The 8,085-nt window shown below is 42.9% G+C and overlaps 1 pseudogene; it reads left to right on the plus strand.

Moving 5' to 3' along the window:
- Nucleotides 1-5,001: 5,001 nt before the first annotated feature.
- On the plus strand, nt 5,002-5,567 carry LOC129680753 (DNA polymerase epsilon subunit 3-like; annotated as a pseudogene).
- The last annotated feature ends 2,518 nt before the right edge of the window (nt 5,568-8,085 follow it).

Below are 8,085 nucleotides of genomic sequence, written 5' to 3' on the forward strand. Positions count from 1 at the left end.
CTACAAGAGCAGCAGGCACTCTCAAACTGCCATTTCTCTAGGCCCTCTGTAATGTTTATTATAACTGCATGTGAACCTGATTATCTCAGAAATTAAAAAACAAATGAAGCCATGCATGAGAGATAACTTTAGGGTTGAAGATGATATGTAAGAAAACTTCTCATCAACCTTTAACTCCGGTGAGAGATCAACTCAAAACTCCAGTGATTTCCTGTTGTGTGCCAGACATTGTGCAAGGCGTAGGCAGTACAGCCTAAAGTTTGCAGCATGGAAAGAAGCTGGACATGAAACAAATAGGTATCGAAATGAAAATCATAATGTCTGCTGTACGGTGCAAATGGTGGGAAATCTGACTGAGTTTCAAGGTGAGAGGAGAATGCCCTGAAGAACTGGGTTAAAAAAGGACCGAAGGAAGAAAAACAACCACATAGGAATTGAGAAGGCGGTAGGTAGTTCCAGGAAGAGAAAGTATGTTGGAGCTTTGTCAGGAAAGCGGTTGAGTAGGGGTAATGCAAGGGCACAAAAGGGGCCTAGAAAAGCAGGGAGAGCCGGATGGGGTGGGGTTTCCAACAGTATGGAATGACACTAACTCTGAAGCAATGAGAAGACTTGGAAAGGTTTTCGACAGAGGTGATAGCAGCTGCAGGAGGAAAACACAAGCTATTTTAGGAATTTTGATTACAATGGCCGTTTAGTGCAGGAATAAATTACCAGCAGGGCTGGGGGAGCATTCTCTTGGAATAAATTCGAGTTGACTGTTAAGAAAGATAAATAACTTCACGTGGGAAAGTATGCAGGAGAGAGCTGCAGGGGGCTGTAAATTGGGTCAGAGACAGAGCCTGACCCAGCACAGAGCAAGCGCAGCAGATATCTGTCCCTAGATCAGGCCTTTGGAAGCCATTGTACTCCTCTTGTCATAAGCTGGAAGAGCATTTTGGCGGGGGAGGGGCTCTCTGAGCACTTTTCAACTTCCTCCTACAGGCAATGGCTTTCTGGGTGATGTGACGGTTACCCCCCCTTAACTTGGTGAGATCGGGCTCTGTACAGACACCAGCTTAGGTGATCACCTGTTGCTTGTCTGGCTTCCTCCTGATGAAGTTAGTCCTAGGAGAGCAAGGATGATCCTGTCCTGGAAGTTGCTGTACCACCTACCTACCCATAAGGAAAGAAATGGCTATAGCAGTCTAAAACTAAAAAAAAAAAATAACATCTTCTAGAAAATTGCAAACAATTCTTCGGAGACATATGCACTGGTATCAGTGGATTATTATTTTTTTAAGATAATATTTGCACATAATAGTCAAGTAATTTGTAAGAAAAAGAAATAGGGGAGAGGGATGTTCTTTATTTTCAATAAATTCTCAAAGATGTTTTCTTTTCCTCTCCTATACAGTCCCTTAAATCAGGCTAAAGTCTAGCTGACTCCTTTTTTTATTATTTCATACTTTTTTTCCACTTAAGAACAACTGTGGACTGACTGTGGGGTGCTCAGCACCAAACAAAACTTACATACCACCACCCTGCCATCCCAGAGAGTGCTGAAAGACTATAAGGGCCAGAGGTAGGGGTAGGGAAGGACTTTGTGACATAGTGTCTTCGGGGCATGACACAGCCATCACACCCGTACTCCCAGCAGCCATGGCTGCCTGCATAAGACCTACATAGATTAAGCCAATCAACATTCCAGCATACACAACTGAAAGGCTCAAGACACTCCTCCTCTGAGAGTTATTGGCAGTTGATGTCTGTAGCTGGCGTTTGGTATTTTGTGGGCTCCTTACTCTTTTCCACCCTTCTTCACCCTTTTTCCACCCTCCCAACACCCTAACACTAGGTAGGAGATAAAGAAGAATAGAGAAGAAAGAGGAAGTAGTTACCATTAGACTACTTCCTGCTGGTTAGGGGCATCAAGTTCCTTGGGGCAAGTTTGATCTTTTCTGTCAGGATATTCAATTTCTTCCTGACAAACTGCAGCAACAGAAACCAACAGCAGCAACAGCAGCAGCCACGGCCCCTCTCAGGGCTCTAGCATTTATATACCTTCTCAAGAGTCCCCAGAATTGCAAATGCCATACGCTTGCAGAAACTATCTTCAGCTGGCAAAATCACGCCCCTGCTAGAACATGAGGCAAATCATAGTCAGCCACTGTGGACAATTTAAAACTGTCCCGCATCCCACACCTGGGATTAAAACAAAAACATATTCCCATGACATTCCCATATTTTTAACCAAATATTCCCACTACAAATCTTCACTGGGGTAAAAGAGGGGTTTCTTCAGGAATGCGGCCTCTTGCATGTTGCCCGTGCTCCAGTGAATGATAGCTCATGCCTGTGACCATATGGACAGCCCTGACAGGACTCAGTAGGTGATAAAAAGCAAAAGGGAAGACCATGTGAAGTTCTGAAGGGAGGGTCTTCGATAAGTTGGAGGGAGAGTGTAGGAATAAAAATGTTCAGTACATTTCATATAAGCATGAATTCTCAAAAATTCATGATAAAACTTAAAAATTACAAAAAAAAAAACCCCAAATATGCACAAGGCTAGGGTGAGGACACTTGTAAAACTCTATGAAAATAGGGGTCAGTAGCAAACAGGTCCAAGAAAGGTCTCAGTTGCACTCAGGGATTAGTAATTACATTAATGGCTGCCCGAGTGCCACAACATGCCATGGCCACTGTACATTTAGCATTTCATTTGTTTCTAGAAAAGTATGAGTGGACAAGTTGATCAACTATATGTTCAAGAGCAATTGATGAGCAGCATTAGATCAATAGAAACTGACAAGTGAGACACAGGTCTCTGTATGGATCGGTTAGAAGATGAGTGAAAAGGAACCTACTATGGGAGTCACTTTTCTCATGAGTGCAACCAAACACCTAACAGGATCAACTTGAATGAGGAAGGGTTGTGTTGGTGCACAGTCTCATCACATCCATGAGAGAGGCGTGGAGGAAGAATTAGGCTGCTGGGGCAGTGAGAGTGAGTGTGAGACTGCTTGTTCACATCTGACTGGATCAGGAAGCAGAGCATCAGAGCCCACCCATAACCCTTAAGTCTCATCCCTACCACCCAACATCTACGAGTGAGGCTTTGTGTCCATACAACCTCCTGAAACAGTGCCACCAGCTGGGGACCAAGTAATCAAGTATGAATGTGAGCTCACAGGAAACATTTCACCATCAAACCATAACACCTGCTAATTTAAAGAGTCCTAAACTGTATGCATTTATGAGATCATAATATGTGCCTGAAGAACAACTGAAGGGTAACAATCCTCTAATAACTTGCACTGAGTGATTTCTAACTTGACCAGGAACTCTGTAATGCTCAAGTCCATCCTGGTTTGGGTTAGCTGATAATTAATTCCAAGATTTAATACAAGCAAAAGTTAACAATTTAGCAGAGGCACCTGAGTAAGCCCAGGTGTTGTTGAAAACCAATCTTTCAATTTCATGTGTAGAATGCCTCAGTGAAGAATGCTTTTATTCACTGTCACTACAGCCCGATACATTGAGTACGCTGTGATAATTATGCCTCTGATGCCTGGGAGAATATTGTGTGCATTAAGAAAAAACAAAACAAACAAACAAACAAAAAAAAAAAACAACTGGAGGTCAAAAGTTCTATATCCTGGGACTGGAGAGATGGCTTAGTACAGGAGCACCTGCTGCTCTTCCAGAGGACCGGAGTGAGGTTCACAGCACCCATGTGAGGCATCTCACAACTGAGAGGGTAGGGTCCCTTGTTATGTCAGAGCTTAGGTCTCATGTCTCACCAGGAGCTCAGCAGAGGCCAGAATGAGAACATTCACAACTGCCAGCCCATGAAATGGCTTCGGCACTCACCCATGCGTGACTCTTTCATTCCGATTATTCCCTCGAGTTTAATTACTTCTCTAATGAGTATCTATGTCTCTACCGCCCAGCCCAATGAGAACATGGTCAACAGCTTCACTTCTGCGTGCTCTTTCTTCACATCCTCCTCCTCCACTGTGACATCTTCCGCCTTGAATCTTCTCTTTCTCGTTTTCTTGCTTTAAAAACATCAATGTTTAGAATACACATAAAAGTGATGAAAATTTGTTTAGAAGGGTGACAAATTGCCTAAACAACAAATGCCTGAACACGTTTGTTTTGACAATTGAGCATTATAAAAGATAAACTACAGGGCCAATAGTCTCCTGGAACTTCCTTTGATGTTCAGTCTTTTTTTATTTAATTAATTTTATTTATTTTATTTATTTAATTGTTCAATCTGTTTTTTATTTAATTATTTTTAAATTTCATTTTTATTTTTATTTTTATTTGTGTGTATGTGTATTTGTGTATGGAGGTATGTATAGATGCTCTCAGAGGCCAGAGGCATTGGCTAACCCCTGCCCTGAAGCTGGAGATACAGGCAGTTGTGAGCTATCCGACTTGGTGCTGAGAACCAAACTGGGGGCCCTTGCAAGAGCAGTACATGTTCTTAAGTGCTGAGGCATCTCTCCAGCCCCCTATTTATGCTATTGTTTAAAATGATAACTCATCCATCTTCTTGACTATATAACATATTGCATGATCTGAACATCCCAGTAGTTTGCCCATTCAGTGGCAGGCTGAATTCTCTCGAGCTTTTTAGTCATTGTTAAATCTGACGCTATTCACATTACTGTAGTGCATGTCTCTAGGAATGATAAGAAAACTATAACTGAAGGTTCGGGTGGATACTTTTTAGCAAAATATTTACAAGGGAGCTAGAGAGATAGTTCAGCAGTTAAGAACACTTGCTGCTCTTACAGAAGACCTGGATTTGGGATTTGGTTTCTAACACTTACAGACTCTCACAAGCATCTGTAACTGTAACTCCAGTTCCAGAAGAGCTGACACTCTCTCTTTACTCCAGTGGGCGTGGCACTCATGTGGTACACTTACATGTATGCAGGCAAAGCTCTCACACATGTAAACTTTTTTAAAAATTTAAAATCATGGGAGGGGGCTCGGGCCCCAGCGGAGGCGATGGCGGAGAGGCCTGAGGACCTAAATTTGCCCTGGTAATTTGATCATTACCAGGATCATCAAGGAGGCGCTCCCGGACGGCGTCAACATCTCCAAGGAGGCCTGGAGCGCCATCTCCCGCGCCGCCAGTGTCTTCGTTCTGTATGCCACATCCTGTGCGAATAACTTTGAAATGAAAGGGAAGCGCAAGACTCTGAATGCCAGCGATGTGCTGTCAGCCATGGAAGAGATGGAGTTCCAGCGGTTCATTACACCATTGAAAGAAGCTCTAGAAGCATACAGGCGGGAGCAGAAAGGCAAGAAGGAAGCCTCTGAGCAAAAGAAGAAGGACAAAGACAAAAAAACAGATTCAGAAGAGCAAGACAAAGGCAGGGAAGAGGACGATGAAGATGAAGAAAGACTAGATGAGGAAGAACAGAATGAAGAGGAGGAAGTAGACAACTGAATGGAGAGAGTGGGCAAACTGGCACGGTGGAATTGACCGCCTGAGATGTGTTTATGTGAAGCCCCTCCCTGCAAGGCAGAGCCATCTGCACAGGTGCCTGAGATCAAAATAAAAAACTGACCAGAAAAAAAAAAAAAATTAAAATCATGTATACAGGTCAAAAAATCAAAACCTGCCGGTATCAAGTGTTGCAGTGATAACATGACTGTATTCCTGGATGGACTTTAAGCACAAACATCATTGAACATGATTTGTCACTATGTGGAGCTCAGATATACCCTATAACACATGTCAGAAAATGTAGAATGGGTAAGTAAATGAAGTAGCCAGCCAGTTAGTTAGCCAGGCTGCTTTCTATCTCTTCTCATTTTTGTCTTGGGGTGTCTCCTGCATTCATGATTTCTGAGGACCAGCTCAGTTTCCTCTCTCTGTCCCACTATCTACCATGAAATCAGCTTTAATTCCCAAGTGGACAGCGTACCTAATGTACAAGCTTTCTCTTGACATGGCATCAGCTGTAATAAGTTGAAATAAGCTGATGGATTTAAAGCGCTCCTAACAGTGTCTAGTGCAGGGTAAGAGCCATGTTTATTTTCATTGTCTTTTCCTTGGGAGCTCTTAGAGAAAAGTATGCACAGAAATCAAATGTCCTGGGTTCCTTTGCAAAATATATCTGTATACTACCATATCCTCTGAACATTTATTCTCTTAATATGATTTTTAAAGATTTGTTTTTATTAGAGAGAAAGAAAGAGGACAAGAACGCAGGTGGCATCAGAAGTTGGAAGAAGGCATCAGATCTCTTGAAGTAACAGTGACAGTCATGGCTGGTTGTTGTGAACTGCCTGGCGTGGGTTCTGGGAACTGACCTTAGGTCCCCTGTAAGAAGGGCAAGTGATGACAGCTGAGTCATCACTCCTGGCCCAAATATCCTATTTTACTGTAGCTTTTTACCATATGCCCCTCTCAATAGTGAAAGGTCGTGTTTGTGAGTTCTGGGTCTCGTCCTATGAGTCCTAAGTCCCTTTCTGTCACTGGAGGAGGAAAGCCATGCTGCTTATGGATGGCTATTGCAGCACATATGAGTTCTGAACTTCATCCAATGAGGAGCCCTTTGGGGTTTCTTTTAGTGAGCAGCACGCTTCTCTTTAGAGTTCTGGCTTCATTAACTTACCAAGCATGTTGTCTCTTAAACATTTCTACAGCCTTCCCTTACCCTGTTTCCTTGAAAGCTACAATTCCTATGGTGATCACATACTCCTATAACCATGTATTGGAAGTACTTCCCTATGCAACAAGCGTTGGGAGGCAGAGCCTGATGAAAAATGATTCAGAGTAAAGAGTGGGGTGAAAGGATTAAGACCTCCATTACAGGAGTGGGTTTCTAATAAAGAATGAGTGTGGGCCCTCTTAATTTTCTCTTTCCATTTGTCCTTCTGCTGCCTGACTTCCTACACTATTAGACGAAGTAAGAAGGCCTCTTCCAGATGTCAGTATCTTGGATTTGGCCTCCATAATTACAAGAAACTGCCCAGCTCATGCTCTTCTGTTAGCAACACAAAATGCAGGAAGGCAACAAGCAATGCTCTAAACAGCCCCACTGATCTTATTCTTCTGCTCCTTGAAATCCAGAAATGTCTCCCTCTCATCTTCTGTAGCTGCCCCATTCACCAAAGATGGGTTCTGCCATTGATTTTACTATTCATTTATTGTCTATAGCTCTCAGAAAATTGCTTGAAACTTCCTCCGCTGGTCAGCATCACATAATCCTTAGGCCTTACTGTTTGGTGACTGAAAGTCCATGCTGAAGACTCAGGAGTTTGCCAGCCTGTGCTCCCTCCAATGCAGCAAGGACATAGCATAGTTGAGGGTGAAGATGGAATGGTCACCACACTGATGATCCATGCACCACTGATCACAGGCTTTCTGTCACAGGCTATCTTTCATACTCACCACAGGCTGAGGTCAATGAAACAAGGCAACTTCCAAGTTCTGGAACAAGCTAGCATTTTGAGAAGTCTGGCTGTACCATTTAGAGGTTGCTTTGAATGCACTTAAAGAAGACTGAGGAACATCTCACAGGAGCATTGAAAAACCTGGTTTGCTCGTTTGGGGACTCTGCACAAACAGGTCTAGGTTAAGTAGGGGGCAGAAAAGATAATGCGTAAGAAGAGTGAGAACAGAATCTGATACCAGAGGTTGGAGAAAGGTCATGTGCTAGTCCCCCTGCAGGCTTTAGAACCATCGAATTTCAGAACTGAGAGTGGGTAACCTTAGGATGGGTCTAGTTTACCCAGCTCACTTTACAGAGAGGGAGACGCCTATGGCAGAGAGGAGAGTCCTCATTGAAGAGCTAGTTGTCAATTGGATAGAAAGGCTTTTCTATACAGCCATGGTTTCTTTCTAGATTATTCACTTTAAGTCAGGGAAAGGACTGGAAAACTTGAAAAGAGGTAAGGAAAGTTTTTGGTTTAAACCGAGAGGTTTGTCATACCACAGGAAAATGGCGGCAACATCGAGGATTAAAGATGATGCTGAAACTTGATCATAATTTTTAAAAAAATTCATGAGTGGTAAGCATTATTTCCATTCCAAAGGCCAAAAATCCTTCCTTCCAGTCTAGCTTTTTGATTGCTTTC

This window comes from Psammomys obesus, unplaced genomic scaffold (genome assembly GCF_907164565.1).
Source record: "Psammomys obesus unplaced genomic scaffold, mPsaObe1.curated_primary_1811, whole genome shotgun sequence".
Taxonomy (NCBI): Eukaryota; Metazoa; Chordata; class Mammalia; order Rodentia; family Muridae; genus Psammomys; species Psammomys obesus.